Source organism: Dasypus novemcinctus, chromosome 10 (assembly GCF_030445035.2).
Source record: "Dasypus novemcinctus isolate mDasNov1 chromosome 10, mDasNov1.1.hap2, whole genome shotgun sequence".
Taxonomy (NCBI): domain Eukaryota; kingdom Metazoa; phylum Chordata; class Mammalia; order Cingulata; family Dasypodidae; genus Dasypus; species Dasypus novemcinctus.
In genome coordinates this window covers 104,116,426-104,132,520 of record NC_080682.1, presented here as the reverse complement: position 1 = coordinate 104,132,520, position 16,095 = coordinate 104,116,426, and the positions used below count along the sequence as shown (strand labels likewise).

General features: G+C 40.2%; 1 protein-coding gene across 7 annotated transcripts in view; it reads left to right on the top strand.

The window, feature by feature from the left end:
- The window catches only part of FAM168A (family with sequence similarity 168 member A), a 224,506-nt gene that overhangs the window by 33,794 nt on the left and 174,617 nt on the right, over positions 1-16,095 (top strand). The window lies entirely within an intron of this gene.

Sequence of the window (16,095 nt, the reverse complement as noted above, 5' to 3'; positions counted from 1 at the left end):
CTTTTCACGCTGGGCGGCTTTCCTCACGGGCGCACTCCTTGCGCGTGGGGCTCCCCCACGCGGGGGTCACCCTTGCGTGGCGCGGCACTCCTTGCGCGCATCAGCACTGCGCATGGCCAGCTCCACAAGGGTCAAGGAGGCCCGGGGTTTGAACCGTGGACCTCCCGTGTGGTAGACGGACGCCCTAACCACTGGGCCAAAGTCCGTTTCCCAGTAGTTTCTTGATTCGTTAATTCTGTAGGTGTGAGATGATATCTCATTTGTGGCCATTCTGAAGGTGTGAGATGATATCTCATTGTAGCTTTGATTTGCATTTCCCTAATGACCAATGATATTGAACAGTTTGTCATGTGTTTTTTTCCACCATCTGTATTTTTTCTTTAGAAAAATGTCTGTTTAGGTCTTTGGCTGATTTCTCGATAGGTCATTTGTCTTTTTGTTGTTGAGTTGTAAGATCTCTTTATATAGCATGGATATTAAATCCTTGTCAGATGTGTTATTTCCAAATATTTTCTCCCATTGATTAGGCTGCCTTTTACCATCTTTACAAAGTCCTTTTTAAAAAAGATTTATTTATTTGTTTACTTTTCCCCTACCTTTCTCCCTCCCCCCACTCTGTTGTTTTTGCTGTCTATGTCCATTTGCTGTGTGATCTTCTATATCTATTTCTTTTTTTGTCTTCTCTTTTCATTTTTTTCTCCTCTAGGATTCACTGGGATCCCATCCTGGGACCTCTTGATGTGGGAAGAGATTCCCTGTCATCTGTGCCACCTCAGTTCCTGGTTTCTGCTGCGCTTCACCTTGATTCTCCCCTTCATCTCTTGTTGCATTATCATCTTGCTGCGTGACTTGCTTGTGTGGGCACTGGATCGCCATGTGGGCACTTGCATGGGCACTTAGCTCACCGTGTGGGCACTTGACTTGCCACGTGGGCACTGGCTCTCCATGTAGGCATGCTTTCTCTTTTTCTTTTTCACCAGGAGGCCCCAGGGGTTGAACCTGGGTCCTCCCGTATGGTAGGCAAAGCACTATCACTTGAGCCACATCTGCCTCCCTTTACAAGTCCTTTGAGGTGCAGAAGTGTTTAGTTTTGAGGAGGTCCCATTTATTTTTTCTTTTGTTGCTTGTGCTTTGGGTGTAAGGCTTAAGGAACCACCACCTACTACAAGGTATGTTATCTTCTAGGAGTTTTATGGTCCTGGCTTTTATGTTTAGGTCTTTGATCCATTTTTTAAAAAATCAATTTTATTGATACACATTTAATAAAGCATATAATTCATCCAAAGTGTTCAATCAGTGGTATTTGGTATAATCACATAGTTGTGCATTTATCACTTCAATCATTAGAGCATTTTCATTATTTCAATAATAATAATAATAAACAAAAAACAGTCAAAAGAAGAAAATTCACTTTTCAATCTGTTTCCCTTCCTGTACATAGTTGCTGTTTCTGGCTATTCTTGCACAATTATTTATTGACTAGACAGTTTTATTGAGATATATTCACATACCATATGATCTATCTAAAGTGTATAATCAATGGCTTTTAGTATAATCACAATGTTGTGCATTCATCACAGAAACTTTTAGAATTGTTTCATTATTCCCAAAAGAAAAACTCCACACCCGAGGTCCATTTTGAGTTGATTCTTGTATAGGAAGTGAGATAGGGGTCGTCTTTCAATCTTTTGATTAGGGATATCCAGTTCTCACAGTACCATTTGTTGAGGACACTTTTCTATCCCAGAAAAGTGTACTTGGTAGGCTTATTGAAAGTCACTTGATGAGAGAGGTGAGGGTCTGTTTTTGAACTCTCAATTAGATTCTGTTGATCAAGGTGTCTGTTTTTATGCCAGTGCCATGCTGTTCTGACCACAGTAGCTTTGTAATACACTTCAAGGTCAGGCAACATGAGTCCTCCAAGTTTGCTCTTCTTTTTTAGGATTTTTTTTATTCAGGACAACTTTCCCTTCCAAATATATTTGGTGTGATGCTACAGGAGAAGTCAGCGACCTAAAAAAATTGTTCATCGTCATGTGAGCCTAGTTAGAAAGGAACTGTTTGATTTTTAATTTTTTAAATTTCTCTCATCGTCCCCCCTACCCCACCCCATTGTCTGCTCTCTGTGTCCATTTGCTGTGCGTTCTTGTGTGTCTGCTTGCATTCTTGTCTGCGGCACCGGGAATCTGCGTCTCTCTTTTTGTTGCATCGTCTTGCTGCATCAGCTCTCCATGTGTGTGGCGCCACTCCTGGGCAGACTGCGCTTCTTTTTTGCATGGGGTGGCTCTCCTTGAGGGGCGCACTCCTTGCATGTGGGGCTCCCCTGCATGGGGAACATCCCTGCGTGGCATGGCACTCCTTACGCACATCAGCACTGCGCATGCGCCAGCTCACCGCATGGGTCAGGAGGCCCTGGGTTTGAACCCTGGACCTCCCATGTGATAGGCAGATGCTCTGTCAATTGAGCCACATCTGCTTCCGTATCATTACTTTTTATGCATTTGCATTATAGTACCTGTAGGAAGTGAAAAGTGAAGTTACATACCAAATAATACAATAGAATAGAATACAATACAGTTAGTACTGGCATTTATAATTACCCAAATGGTTACCTTTACCACAAATCTTTATTCTTTTATGCTGCTTTAAGTCACTGTCTAGTGTCATTTTTTTCAGCCTGAAGAACTCCCTTTAGCATTACTTACAGGGCAAGTTCAGTGGTGATGAACTCCCTCAGCTTTTACTTATCTGAGAATGTCTTAATCTCTCCCTCATTTTTGAAAGAGTGTCTCCCCAGATATAAAATTCTTGGCTGATAGTTGTTTTCCTTCAGCACTTTAAGTATTTCAATGCTGTACCTTCTTGCTTCCATGGTTTCAAATGAGAAATTGGCACTCAATCTCATTGGTATTCCCTTGCATGTAACAGTTTTCTTTTGCAGTTTTCAGAACTCTGTCTTTTGCATTTGATAGTGTAATCAATATGTGACAGGGTGTATTTCTCTCCATGTTTATCCTGTTTGGTATTTTCTGAGCTTCTTGGATGTGCATATTCTTAGTGTGGTTGGGCCACACCTTAATTGAGGTAACCTCATGAAAAGGTCCTACTTAAAAATGGGTACACACCCACAGGAATGAATTGGATTTAAGAACATGTTTTTTTCTGGGGTACATACTGCTTCAGACTGCTATGCTCCACCCTCTCAACCCCAAAAGACTTGTTCTTTCTGTATGCAGAATGCATTCATTCCATCACAATATCCCAAAAGCCTTAACTCATTTCATAACAAACCTAGTATAAAATCTCATCAAAATTGGTTATGGTTGTTATCTGTCCTGCAGCACAGTTCGCCTCTGTGGACCTATGACATGTAGAAAACAAGTCATCTGCTTTCAATATACATTGGAGGACAGGCTTAAGATAAACATTTCCATTCCAGAAGGGAGAAATGGGAAGGAAAACAGGGTTCATGGGCGCCAAACAATTCCAAAACCCAGCAGGGCAAACTATTAGATTTCAAGGTCTGAGAGTCATCTATAGAGTGATGTTTTGTACTTGAGGGCTGATACAACCTTCCAAGTGCTTGCACAGTGGCCTTGCTCTCCCTGAATACGGGGGTAAAGGCTCCACCCTCTCGGCAAACCCTAGGTCATAGGCCCCATCTTCTCCAAGCATTTGGGTGGCAGCACTCTCCTGAACAATGGGGTATAAGGCTTCCTCCTCAAGCACTGGGGTGGAAGGAACCTTCCTTTCCACATATATGGGTGGGCACCCTCTTTGGTCTAGACCTTGGCTTTCATAGCTCTGCCCTTTAAGTTATTCTTTCTTCAGTTTGTTCCTTCTCTGTCCCTTCCAGTCCAGTCTGGCAGTGGTTCCATTTATACAAATTTCACAAAATAACTTGTCAATTTCATATGTAGTTCACAGGCATCCATCACATCAAAGGACTTTTCATGGATTCTTCTCAGATAACTGCATTTCCAGTCCTGACTTCCATGGAAATTGCTAGCTGGTTCTATGTTCAGTTAAAACCCTCACATGGAGCACTGCGTTTGATAGGTTGAGAATTTTCCAAACCATCAGTTTCTGGTTTCTTTGTGCCCAGGATTTCAGTTCTCAGTTCTTTCCTTTTTTTGTCTTATTTTATGTAAGCTACAAGGAGAAACCAGGCTGCACTTTCCACATTTAGTTTGGAAATTTTCTCAGCTCATATCCAAGTTCATTGCTTTTAAGTCCTGGCTTCCATCTGACATCAGAACCCCAAGTTCTCTGCCCCTTTAAAATAAAGATTGACTTTCCTCTTTTCCAATAATATATTCATCATTTCTGTCTTAGGCCTGACTGGAAGTACCTTGAGCATCCATATTTCTACCAACAGTCTCTTCAAGGCTGTCTAGGCTTTTTCTATCAGGCATCTCACAGTTCTTCCAGCCACTACCCATTACCCAAATCCAAAGCTGTTTCTCTGTTTTTGATATTTGCAATAGCAGAATGCCATTCTCCTAGTACCAAAATCTGTTTTAGTTTCCTAGGCTGCTCAAAGCAAATACCATGAGATGGGTTGGGTTAAATAATAGGAATTTATTTGCTTATGGTTTTGAGCCTAACAAAGTTCAAATCAAGGTGTCGTCAAGATGATGCTTTCTTCCTAAGGCCTGTGACTGGCTGCTGGCAATTCTTCGTCCTTAGCTTATCACATGGCAAAGCACATGGCAGCATCTCCTGGTCTCTCCCTTCTCTTCTGGGTTCCATTGATCAGCTTCTGGCTGTTCCCTCTGACTTCATCTCACTCTGTTTGAATTTCATTCTGATTATAAAGGAATCCAGTAATAGGATTAAGAACCATTCTGATTGGGCTGGGCTATCTCTTAACTGAAGTAATCTCATTATAAGAGGTTCACACCTACAGGAATGGATTAGATGTAAGGAACATGTTTTTCTGGAGTACATGCCACTCAAACTAGCATGCCCAGATTTCCTTGTTTTTACCATGGTATACTCTTTCTTTTGAAATTTATTTTTTTGGCATTTTGAGGCCATATATTGTCCTCAAGGTGGTGTCACCTGGCAGAGTCACAGGCTCAAGTGTTTTGGCTTATCTGTCTTGCAAATATATATTATATCTCTTTTGTTTAAAAGAAGTAAAAGAAATTTGAATAGGTTTTGATAGGAACATCTCATCTGTAATGAAGAGAGAAAGTTGTTTTCTCTATAGTCTTCCAGGGCCCTTAAGAAAAAGCTATTTTTCCTTCATTTATCTTCTAATTAATATTGCCATCTGTGGCAGTTTGATATTATTTATGAATTCCAAAAAGAAATATTGTTTATATTTGTAAATGTCTGTTCCTCTGGACAAGATACCCTTTGATTGGTTTAAATGCAAAGGCTTTATATTTAATTGATTAAATCAAGATTAGGGCTTTGCTTTGACCACATCATTAGGGTGTGCATGGTTGAGTTCCCACCCCCTTGGTGGGCTGTATAAACAGACACTCACACAGGAGAGAAGACACAGAGGAATAGAGAGAGCTCTATAGACATGGAAGAGGAGAGAGAATTTGATACTGAGAAGTGGAGTGACGCTTTCGTACTTACCAAAATCCTGGGAACGTTTTATAAATGGGTAAGGGGTATTTTCTGGAGGAATTGTGAGATGCTTGATGGAAAAGGCCTAGATTGCTTTGAAAAGACTGTTGGTGGGAATATAGATGCTAAAGAGACTTTTGTTGAGGCCATAGAAGGAAGTGATTAAACTATTATTGAAAACTGGGGAAAGGTAATCTGTGTTTTAAAGTTGCAGAGAACTTGGTAAGATTTGACTAATGTTACATGGAGGGTAGAATTTGAATACTATAAACTTGGATATTTAGCCAAGGAGATTACCAAATTAAATGTGGAGAATGTGGCCTGGCTTCTCCTTGCAGCTTATAGCAAAATACTAGATGAGAGAGAAGATGAAAACTGTGTTGTTATGTATAATGAAACCAGAAACTGATTCTGGAAATTCCAAGACTCTGAAAACTAAGTCCCCAGACGATAGTGCCCCGTTTGAGGAATTAACTAAACTTGGAATTTGTAAGCCAGGATTGAAGATACAGCTATCCAGGAAAGACTTGTGGAAAGGTTTTTACTGTCTGATGGCTTGGACCCCAACTTCCTGCATGCTAAACCAATAAGCTTTTTGCTAGAGCTGTATGAACAAAGCCTGGACTAAAAGGAATATGGAGGGAAACGGATTTGGCCCAACAGATAGGGTGTCCTCCTACCACATGGGAGGTCCAAGGTTCAAACCCAGGGCCTCCTGACCCGTGAGATGAGCTGGCCCACGCGCAGTGCTGATGTGCGCAAGGAGTGCCGTGCCACGCATGGATGTCCCCGCATAGGAGAGCCCCACGTGCAAGGAGTGTGCCCTGTAAGGAGAGCCATCCAGCGCGAAAAAAGTACAGCCTGCCCAGGAATGGCGCCGCACACATGGAGAGCTGACACAGCAAGTTGACATGACAAAACAAGACACAGATTCCATGTCCTGCTGACAAGAATACAAATGGACACAGAAGAACACGCAGCAAATGGACACAGAGAGCAGACAACTGGCAGGGGGCAGGGAAGGGGAGAGAAATAAAAATAATAAATCTTTTAAAAAAAGGGGATATGGAGGAGAGAGATGGAAGGGAAAACAACTTTAAGAGGAAAATCAGAAAGTGATGTGGCTCAAACGATTGAGCTCCCACCTACCACTTGGGAGGTCTGTGGTTTGGTTCCCGGTGCCCCCTAAAGAAACAAAGAAGATGAACAGACACAGCAAGTGCAAACAATGAGGGGGTGAAAATAAATAAAATAAGTCTTTTAAAAAACCTGGAAAACCATGGAAGCTGAGGTCTGGAATTCAGACATCTCTGTGGGCAAAGAGAGAAACCCAACCCATGTGTACAGAGAGGGTGAGTTTGCCCCAGCAGTTTAAGAGGATGGATGTGCTAGCCCTCTGTTCTGGGAGAGTTTTGGTGCCCCAGGCTACAGAGAGGGTGGAGCACATTCCCCAAGGGTTGGGGAGAATGAGGTCAATACCCCATAGGTCTGAGAGTGGTGGGCCTGTCCTCCATAGATTACAGAAGGCCAGGTCTCCAATTCATAGGTCTGAGAGGGTTGGTCCTGTATGCCAGAGATTATGGAGAATGTTGCCTCCACCTCACTGTACTAAGGGGGTCAAGGCTGTAGCCCAGAGATTGGGTAAAGTGTGGTCATCACCCCAGTGTTCTTGGAGGGTGAGGAGAGAACTTGTTAGCTTTGATCCTGCAACCCCAGGAAAAGAGATGAGCCATTTGCCTGATAGTTTACAGCTGACCTTGTGAAGAGACCAGAGCACCTGAACCCAGAAAGAAATGAGCCCTCCAGCCTACAGCTCAGATTGGAAGAAGCTGGGCTCACAGAACCATTAGAGGAAAGAGGAAGGCTGAACCCTAGCAGACATTGCCTGCCATCTTGCTTTAACAGGTAGCAACAGACTTTGGTGAGGAACTCATCTTGAGTTGAACTCTTTAGGGCCTTGTAACTCTAAGCGTCTACCCCAAATCTAATACCCTTTATCAAAGCCAACAGATTTCTGGTACTTTGCATCGGCGCCCCTTTGGCAGACTAATATACCATCCAAATACATAGCATAGCTGCTTGCTTTTCTAGTTGTCTTTCCCTGCGTTATTTTCATCTACAGTTACCATTTGAGTGCTTGCTCTGTTACTTGACACACATCAATCCAATTCTTCTTTTTCCTTTTATGTTTATGACTGCACATGTACATTTTGTACTTATGACTATTTCCCTTGCCAATCTTGAAGGTACTGCTAATATGTAATAGATTTTTTTTTTTAAGATTTATTTATTTTATTTATTTCTCTCCCCTTCCTCCCTGTTGTCTGCTCTCTGTGTCTATTTGCTGTGTGTTCTTCTTTGTCCGCTTCTGTTGTCGTCAGCAGCACGGGAATTTGTGTTTCTTTTTGTTGCGTCATCTTGTTGTGTCAGCTCTCCGTGTGTGCGGCGCCATTCCTTTGCAGGCAGAACTTTCTTTCGCACTGGGTGGCTCTCCTTATGGGGCGCACTCCTTGCACGTGGGGCTCCTCCACGCAGGGAGAGCCCTGCGTGGCACGGCACTCCTTGTGCACATCAGCACTGCGCGTGGGCCAGCTCCACACGGGTCATGGAGGCCCGGGGTTTGAACCTTGGACCTCCCATGTGGTAGACGGATGCCCTAACCACTGGGCCAAGTCCGCTTCCCATGTAATAGATTTTTAAGGTCCTAAAATTTGCTGCACTTAGTTCATTGCATGTTTTACAAGCTTGAAGGGTATATAGTGTACAGGGTAAGCTGCTGAAACAGAGAAATTAAAAAATTTAATGTGTCGAACAAGATAGAAGTTTATCTGTCATATAACATTGTAGAGGTAAGTAGGAATTCAGCATGGTCAGAGGTTCCTCTTCATAAAATCATCCAAAGTTCCAAGATATTTCTGTCTCCCAGGATGTTGTCCTCACATGCATGCTCTAAGACAGTTTATGAACACATCCACCTTCTAGTCCATCAGAAGGGAGAAGAGAGAGTAGAGGGCAAGTAATTGCCTTGGAAAAAAAAAAGAGCTGTAAAAGTTGCATACATCACTTTTCCTGATATCGCATTCATTACAATTTGGAAACATGGTGTATCTACTTTTACATAACACTGGGAAATGTAGTTTCCAGCTGGGTTGCATGTACCTGGTTAAATCTTGGCAGAGGGATCGGTCTCTTCCACATCACAACTTTTGAGATAGGTGGTATTACAACCGTTTCCTAACCAGGAAATTGTTTTGAGATATTAAGTGACTTGTTTAAAGACACATGGCTGGCCCAAAACTGAACTCATTGTCTTGTTCCCCAAACCTATTCTTCTTGGGTTTCTTCTCTCAGTGAATGGCATCATCATTCTTTCAGTCTCACCCATGCTAGAAATTTCAGATTTCTGTAGCCGCCCCATTCCTTCATTCACTAAGCCCTATAGATGTTATTGCCTTAATATTTCTCAAATCTGTGCCTTTCTTTCTGTCCCAGCAGCTCTTACTGTCTTAGCTCAGACTCTCAGCATCTTTTATCTGCTCAGTAGCCTCTTTTCTTCCCTCTCCAGCCAGGGTCACCTTCAGTGACCCCTCTTTTTGGCCCAACCCAACCCATTGTATGGGACATACCATACAATGTTATATTGTCACACCTTTACTTAATATTCTTTGTTCAAATGGTCCTCTTTCCAACTTGGCCAACAAGGCCTTATTTTATTTTTAAATATCTATTGCTGACATCACTTCCTCTATAAAGCTGTAGCTCTCTTTTCCAAGTAGAATTGACCATTTTCTCCTTCATGTTTCTCCATTCTTGATGCCTGTTATAGAACCTGTAACACTTTATTATTTGTTAAAGTGTCATTTTTATATCTCCAGCACACAGTGCAGTCTGGTAGAAAACACTATTCAATAATTGCCTAATTAAGGAATGGAGTTTTTGACAGACTGGTACTTGAATCCAAATTCTGTGTTTTTCTTTTCATAATGATTAATCCTGTGTGAGTACTCACGTATTTCTGAGGGGTTGTTTCCAACACCAAATTTGGAGATCCGACCTTCTGGGAAACACCTCTTTTTAGCAGTAAAGAGTCGCACTGCTTGTAATGGGCTATTTGAACAAATGGTTGCTTTTGTGGCAGCATCATTGCTCTGTCAGGTGTTTGAGATCACACAATGTAATTGCCACTTAGAAGACTCCATCTCTTTGAAAGGTTAAACTTTGACCTTAGAATAATGAAATTTATAGGAAATTTTTTTTTCATTAGGATTTTGGGGATGTGCTTTATTTGGCTTTTTAGGAGGTGCTGCTACACTGTCACCTGCAAAAGAAATAAATGTTGGACGTTTGGCTTTAAGTTGTATTGATTCTATTAAGGGACAACAGTTTTATTGTATATTTTAGAAGAAAGATGGACAAATGAGAAAAAAATGGCAGCTGCTTAAAGATGGTTGCATTCTTGAAGCTATTTATAAAGCACATGAAATGAAAAAAGAATAACTTCAGTTTACAGTAGGCACAGTTTAGGGAAATGTGGTAACATCTCAATGATGAGTTTAAATTCAGCCTGGCCATTACCATTTCTGATTGCTGAAGCTCACTTATTGTGGGTTTAAACCATCTGTTTTGGTGTTAATCCTTTAAAACTCAGTTGGTGGATGTTAACATGATAAAAGGTAATAAGCTTGAAATATGGCAGTCATTTGGTCTGGTTTACTTTTCACCTAATTGCATGCTTAAGTGTCTTTGGGAAAAAGAAGGGGGGTGGAGATTAATGCTGTAGCCAACCATTTTGATCTCAGCTTGAGCCCTGCACACCTGTCACTGGCTTGTGGAAGTTTTATTCCAGTAATTAAGAGCTCCTCTCTCATGTTATTACTTAATTGGATGCCACAAGAGCCTGGTAAAACAGCAAAATCCTCTTAATTGCATACCAGCTCTTAAAACAAATCACCAGTGCTTAATGTGGTATTGTTTTAATAAGTCTTCCCTGGCAGTGGTATGATCTTCATCAAGTCCAAAAGGAAATGTAGTCCCTGTATTTTGGAGCATTGAGGATTCAGCTTTTTAGAAAAATAGAAGTTGTATAATACTTTGAAACATATTTCCACGAAGAGTTAAGGAGCCTAAAACCAATTTACATGATGCTTTACAGTTTGATCAAGTGGTTTCTTTTGCTTATCTTGTTTTAATATCTGTAATATAGCTTCATGAAGAAAGGTTTTATAATCACATTTCCCATTTTAGAGGTGAGGAAACTGAGGTGCAGAAAAGTTGACTTGCCGAAAGTGATACAATAAGTGGAGGAGACTGATGCAAACCCTTAACCCTACCTCTTTTTAAGTACATCAGGCTGTCTCAGTGAGCATAAACTATGTGTGGAGACATCAGTTTAGCGTTTTTTTCATTAACTTGTTTTGTCATATGAAAGTATCATTTAGCTTAGTGTAACTGGTACTTTTCTCTTTGAGTTTTCAGTCCATACACATATAGCAGAAAGAGTTAGCATGGCAGTAGGTGAAGAAGCAAAATGCTGGGAAATGACAAGGCTGCCCAGTTCCGTGTTTGGACTGTTACTTGCTGAAGTGTCCTTCTGTATGCTTAACAGGGTCTTTGTGGTCCTGCTGGTTGTGCAGACAAGGACTCTACAGTGTATTTACGTGCTGAACACTTAGGACAGCTGATCTAAATGAGTTCTGTGGCAGTCATCTCTATTGATGCCCCAGTGCTCATCTTTTTCCTCTGCCATTAGGATCTAGTAGTAGAAAGAGCTCTTTCTGGGGAATCAGAAAATCTTGGTTCTATATTTGCATTTGGGTGATTTGCTAACTACCTGTTCTCTTCAAGCTTAAGTCTAGTCAATAATACCTCTAGGAAGACTGCCCTGAAGCCCTCAGCTGGCTTTAGTGCCTTTTCGTTTCTAGATGCTGTGACACTTTATTCACATATCCAGCACTGTAATTGTTTCTTTCTTTCCCTCTGTACCTCTACCCATTTTCTGCCAAATATTTGCATTGGAGAATCATTGCTCTAACCTGTACATTTTGTAAGGGCTCAGTCACAGTTCTTTGTGTAGGGCATTTGTAGTTTGCTTCCATAGCATCTTTTCCCTCTTACCTCAGTAGTAGCCTCACATGTTGGTTTTGGGAACCATACTTCTTCACTATATTGTCCCATATGGTTTGGGTGGGAATTTCTTAGTTCTGGTATATGTGAACCAGGCCTGAGCTAACGAGTGCTTTACATACCTCTGTCCACAGTGATTATTACAGTGGTAAACAGAGGTTCTAAGCTGGTATAAACGGAATGTTCATGTCTTTTGTGGGAGTCACTACAAAAGATCTTCTACTATTGCTGCTAGACTGGAAGGTTGTGTGCAGCCATTTTGTTACCATAAAAGAAGAAATAGTCTGGCCTGTGATATAGCCTTCATTGAGAAGGTGAGCCTAAAGGAATAGATACAGTGACTTTGAGCCCTGAATTGAGGTACCCCCAAAGTCTACTCTAACTCTGGGCTGCAGTTAATTAAGCCAGTGATTAGACCTCTTGCTTAAACTAGTTTGGTTTAAGTTTTCTGCCATTTTCAGATGAAAGAGTCCTAAATGATACATTCCTCTTCTGAACCTAGCAAAGTGTATGGCCCAGAGTTTATTAAATGCATAAATGAATGAACTATATAAACATAGCCATGTATATTTTCTTTCTCAGTCTCAGCTTCTTATTCCATAAAATGGAAACAATAATGATAAGGAAAGGTTCTCTGGTCTTTAGCTCTTAGTCTGTACCAAACAGTTCATCACTTAATTATATATACTCTTACAGTGGTTAACTTTTTTCCTCTCAACTGGTTTGTATATCTGCTGAGAGTGGAACTGAATCTTATATACCTGTTATTTTCCCCACAGTAGTCAGCCCAATGTTGGGAGAATAGCAGGTGTTCATGAATACTTATTAATGTTAACAATAACAACTGCAATTTATTGGTTATTTCGGGGAGTCCAGACATTGTGTAAGCATTCTACAAAAATTATCTTCCAACCTTACTTAGCTAATAGCACTGCCTGTTAGATAGCTATTAGGTAAGTAGCGTTAGCCTCAAAGGCTAAGTTATACAGTTAACAAATGGCAAAGCTGAAATTGTTGCTTGAGATATAATAGATAATACATATACATATACTTGAGCCTTCCAGATCATATGCCAGGAATGTTTGAGGGGTCTGACTGAGGTGAATGATAAGGGTGATAGGAGTGACATTTTTGTCTGGAATTGCTTGAAAAACCACCCGCAGGTATTTTCTTGGCATAATTTCATTGAGTACACCAATCCATTGCCTCAGTATTAATTAATGATCTAGAGAGTAGGGGCCTTGGAAATTCTGGTAAAGATTACTATAGAGTATGGTGATCCTCTGTTGAATAGTTCGGTGAATGCACCCGCCCCCCCGCGGGCCCTTGTGAATTAATACTTTGCTGAATATGCTTGGCCGGCTTCACTGGTGCTCAGGGAATGTTTTGCCCAGGTTCTGTCAGAACCACCCTGTTAGTAGGTAATCTTTTGTTCTTTATTGAACTTTAAATTAAAAATTCAGATTAAGCAAGAAATCAAATGTAATAGTGTCTCTAGAATTAAGAGAGTTCATTCTATAATGGAAAATACCTTCATCTTGAAGTAAGACATTGGCATTGTAGTTCAGGGTCTCAATCAATTGATACTATTCACTGAGGACCTGCTAGGTAATTTGCATGTATTTTCTTATCTAATCCCCAGAAACCCTTATAGAATAAGTATTACTGTTCCCATTTATTAGGGTCAGAGATGAAGAGCAGTCATTCAGCTGTCAATATTTCCTTCTATTTTATTTTATAGAGAAGTTATAGGTTTCCCTGTAATGATATGAATCTTAATTCTAAGAATGTAGCTTTGAACCTTAAGATCCAGAGTCATATAGGAATGAAGGATATTTAATTATACAAAAAAAAATTTTCATTATCCAAAGGGAGTTATTTTTATCCCTTAGTTAAATAATAAAGATTTTAGAATATAGAGTTATTTCAGTAATGGAAGGGGGCCTACAGAATGGAGTCTGATAAAGACATTAGTTTATGGATTAGTTATGGATTAATATCTGTATTATTCACGGGAATCTGTGTTTCTTTTTGTTGCGTTATCTTGTTGTGCCAGCTCTCCGTGTGTGTGGTGCCATTCTTGGGCAGGCTGAACTTTCTTTCTCACTGGGTGGCACTCCTTACGGGGCACACTCCTTGCGCATTGGTCTCCCCTGCGCGGGGACACCCCTGTGTGGCACGGCACTCCTTGCGCACATCAGCACTGCGTGTGGGCCAGCTCCACATGGGTCAAGGAGGCCCAGGGTTTGAACCGTGGACCTCCCATGTCGTAGACAGATGCCCTATCCACTAGGCCAAGTCCGCTTCCCATGGATGATTTTTAAAAGAAGAAAACAACGCATTTCCTCTGGGTAAGCAGTTTAACATTTAACTTTATTTTATTAGTGTTTTTTTATTTAAGTTTATTTTATTTATGTATTTATTTTTTATAGGTACCGGGGCTGGGAATTGAACCTGGGACCTTGTATGTGGGAAGCCAGTGCTTAAATCATTGAGGCACATCAGCTCCCCCTAACTGAGTTTGACATCTCAGGTAGAGGGAGAAACATGGACTAGCCACATTGACATGAAATATTTGAATCAAATGCTGGCTCATTTGATAAGTACGTGTGTAGCTCTATAAGAAACTGCCAAACTTTTCCAGGGTGGGCACACCATTTTACATTCTCATCAGTGATGTATAGAGAGATCAAATGTCTCTGCATCCTCACCGCATTTGATATTATCACTTTAAAAATAATTTATTTGTAAACACTATCTACCAAACATACACTTCCCTTCCCCACTTCCTCCATCCTTTCTTTATCTTGAGTCTACTTTCTGTCTCTGCAGATTTGTTGTTTCTATACATCTCTTATAAGTGCCTAGTGCTTATATGCTAAGTATTTATTTCACTGAGCATAATGTTTTCAAGATTCTTCTTTGTTGCAGCATATCTCAGGACTTTTTAATGGCTGAATAATATTCCATTGCATGTATGTAGCACATTTTGATTATCCATTCATTTATTAATGGACACTTGGATTGTTTCTACATTTTGTCTCTTGTGAATAATGCTGCTATAGACATTGGTGTACAAGTATCTGTTTGAGACCATGTTTCCTCTTTTTTGGGATTGTTGGGTCATATGGATATTCTGTATTTAACTTTATTAGGAACCACCACATTGCTTTCTACATTAGCTGCCCCAGTTTACATTCCCACCAACAATGCACTTGTGTTCCAATTTCTCTGCATCCTCTCTAACACTTGTTATTTTCTGTTTTATAAATAATAGCCATCCTTATTGGTGTGAAGTGGTATCTCATTGTGATTTTGATTTGCATTTCCCTAATGGCTAATGATATTGAGCATCTTTTCATGCGTTTATTGGCTATTTGTATATCTTCTTTGGTATATGTCTAGTCAAGTTCTTTCTCCATTTTTTAATTAGGTGGTTTGTCTTTTTTGTTGTTGCATTGTAAAAGTATTGCAATATATATTCTGGACATTAAGCCCTTATCCAATATATAGTTTGCAGCTACTTTTTCTCATTCTGTATGTTATTTCTTTGCTAACTTTGATGATCAAAAGTTTTCAATTTTGATGAAATCTAATTTATCTATTGTTTCTCTTTTTTTGTTGCTAGTGCCTTTATTACCATATCTAAATCTATTGCTGAATCCCAGATCATGATGATTTGCCTCTATGTTGTTGTCTAAGAGTTTTACAGTTTTAGTATTATATGTAGGTCATTGATCCATTTTTAGCTAATTTTATGTATGGCAAGAGGTGGGAGTCTAACTTCATTTTTTTGCATATGAATATCCAATTTTCCTCACACTATTGGTTGAAGAGGCTATTCTTTCCCCATGGCATATGCTTAACACCTTTGTCAAAATTCAATTGTCTATAGATGTGTGGGTCTATTTCTGGATTTTCAGTTCTGTTCCATTAGTCTGTATGTCTGTCTTATACTGGTACCTTACTGTTTTTGTTACTTTAGCTTTGTGTTACAATTTGAAATGAGAAAGTGTGAGCCTTGCAACTTTGTTTTGTTTTTGTTTTTTTCCCCCCAAAGTTATTTTGGCTATTTAGGGTCCTTTGCAGTTCCATATGAATTTGAGAATTGGCTTATCACTGTTTTTCCTTGGTTAAGCTATGTTTGTTTTAAAAGCATGTGGCAGGATGATAGGATGATTGCTTTTGTCAGGGTTAGGTTTTCAGATTTGTCATGTTTGTATCTACTGTCTTTAAGCTTTTTTTTTAGTGTATTTTACATTCTGAAGGCTTACAAAGCTATTTAAAACTTTCACTAGAATTTAAATTTTCTCTTTGTCTCTACATGTCTCCGGGATCCCAGTGACACATTGGGCTTGCCTGATGTGATACTAATTCTGTGGACAC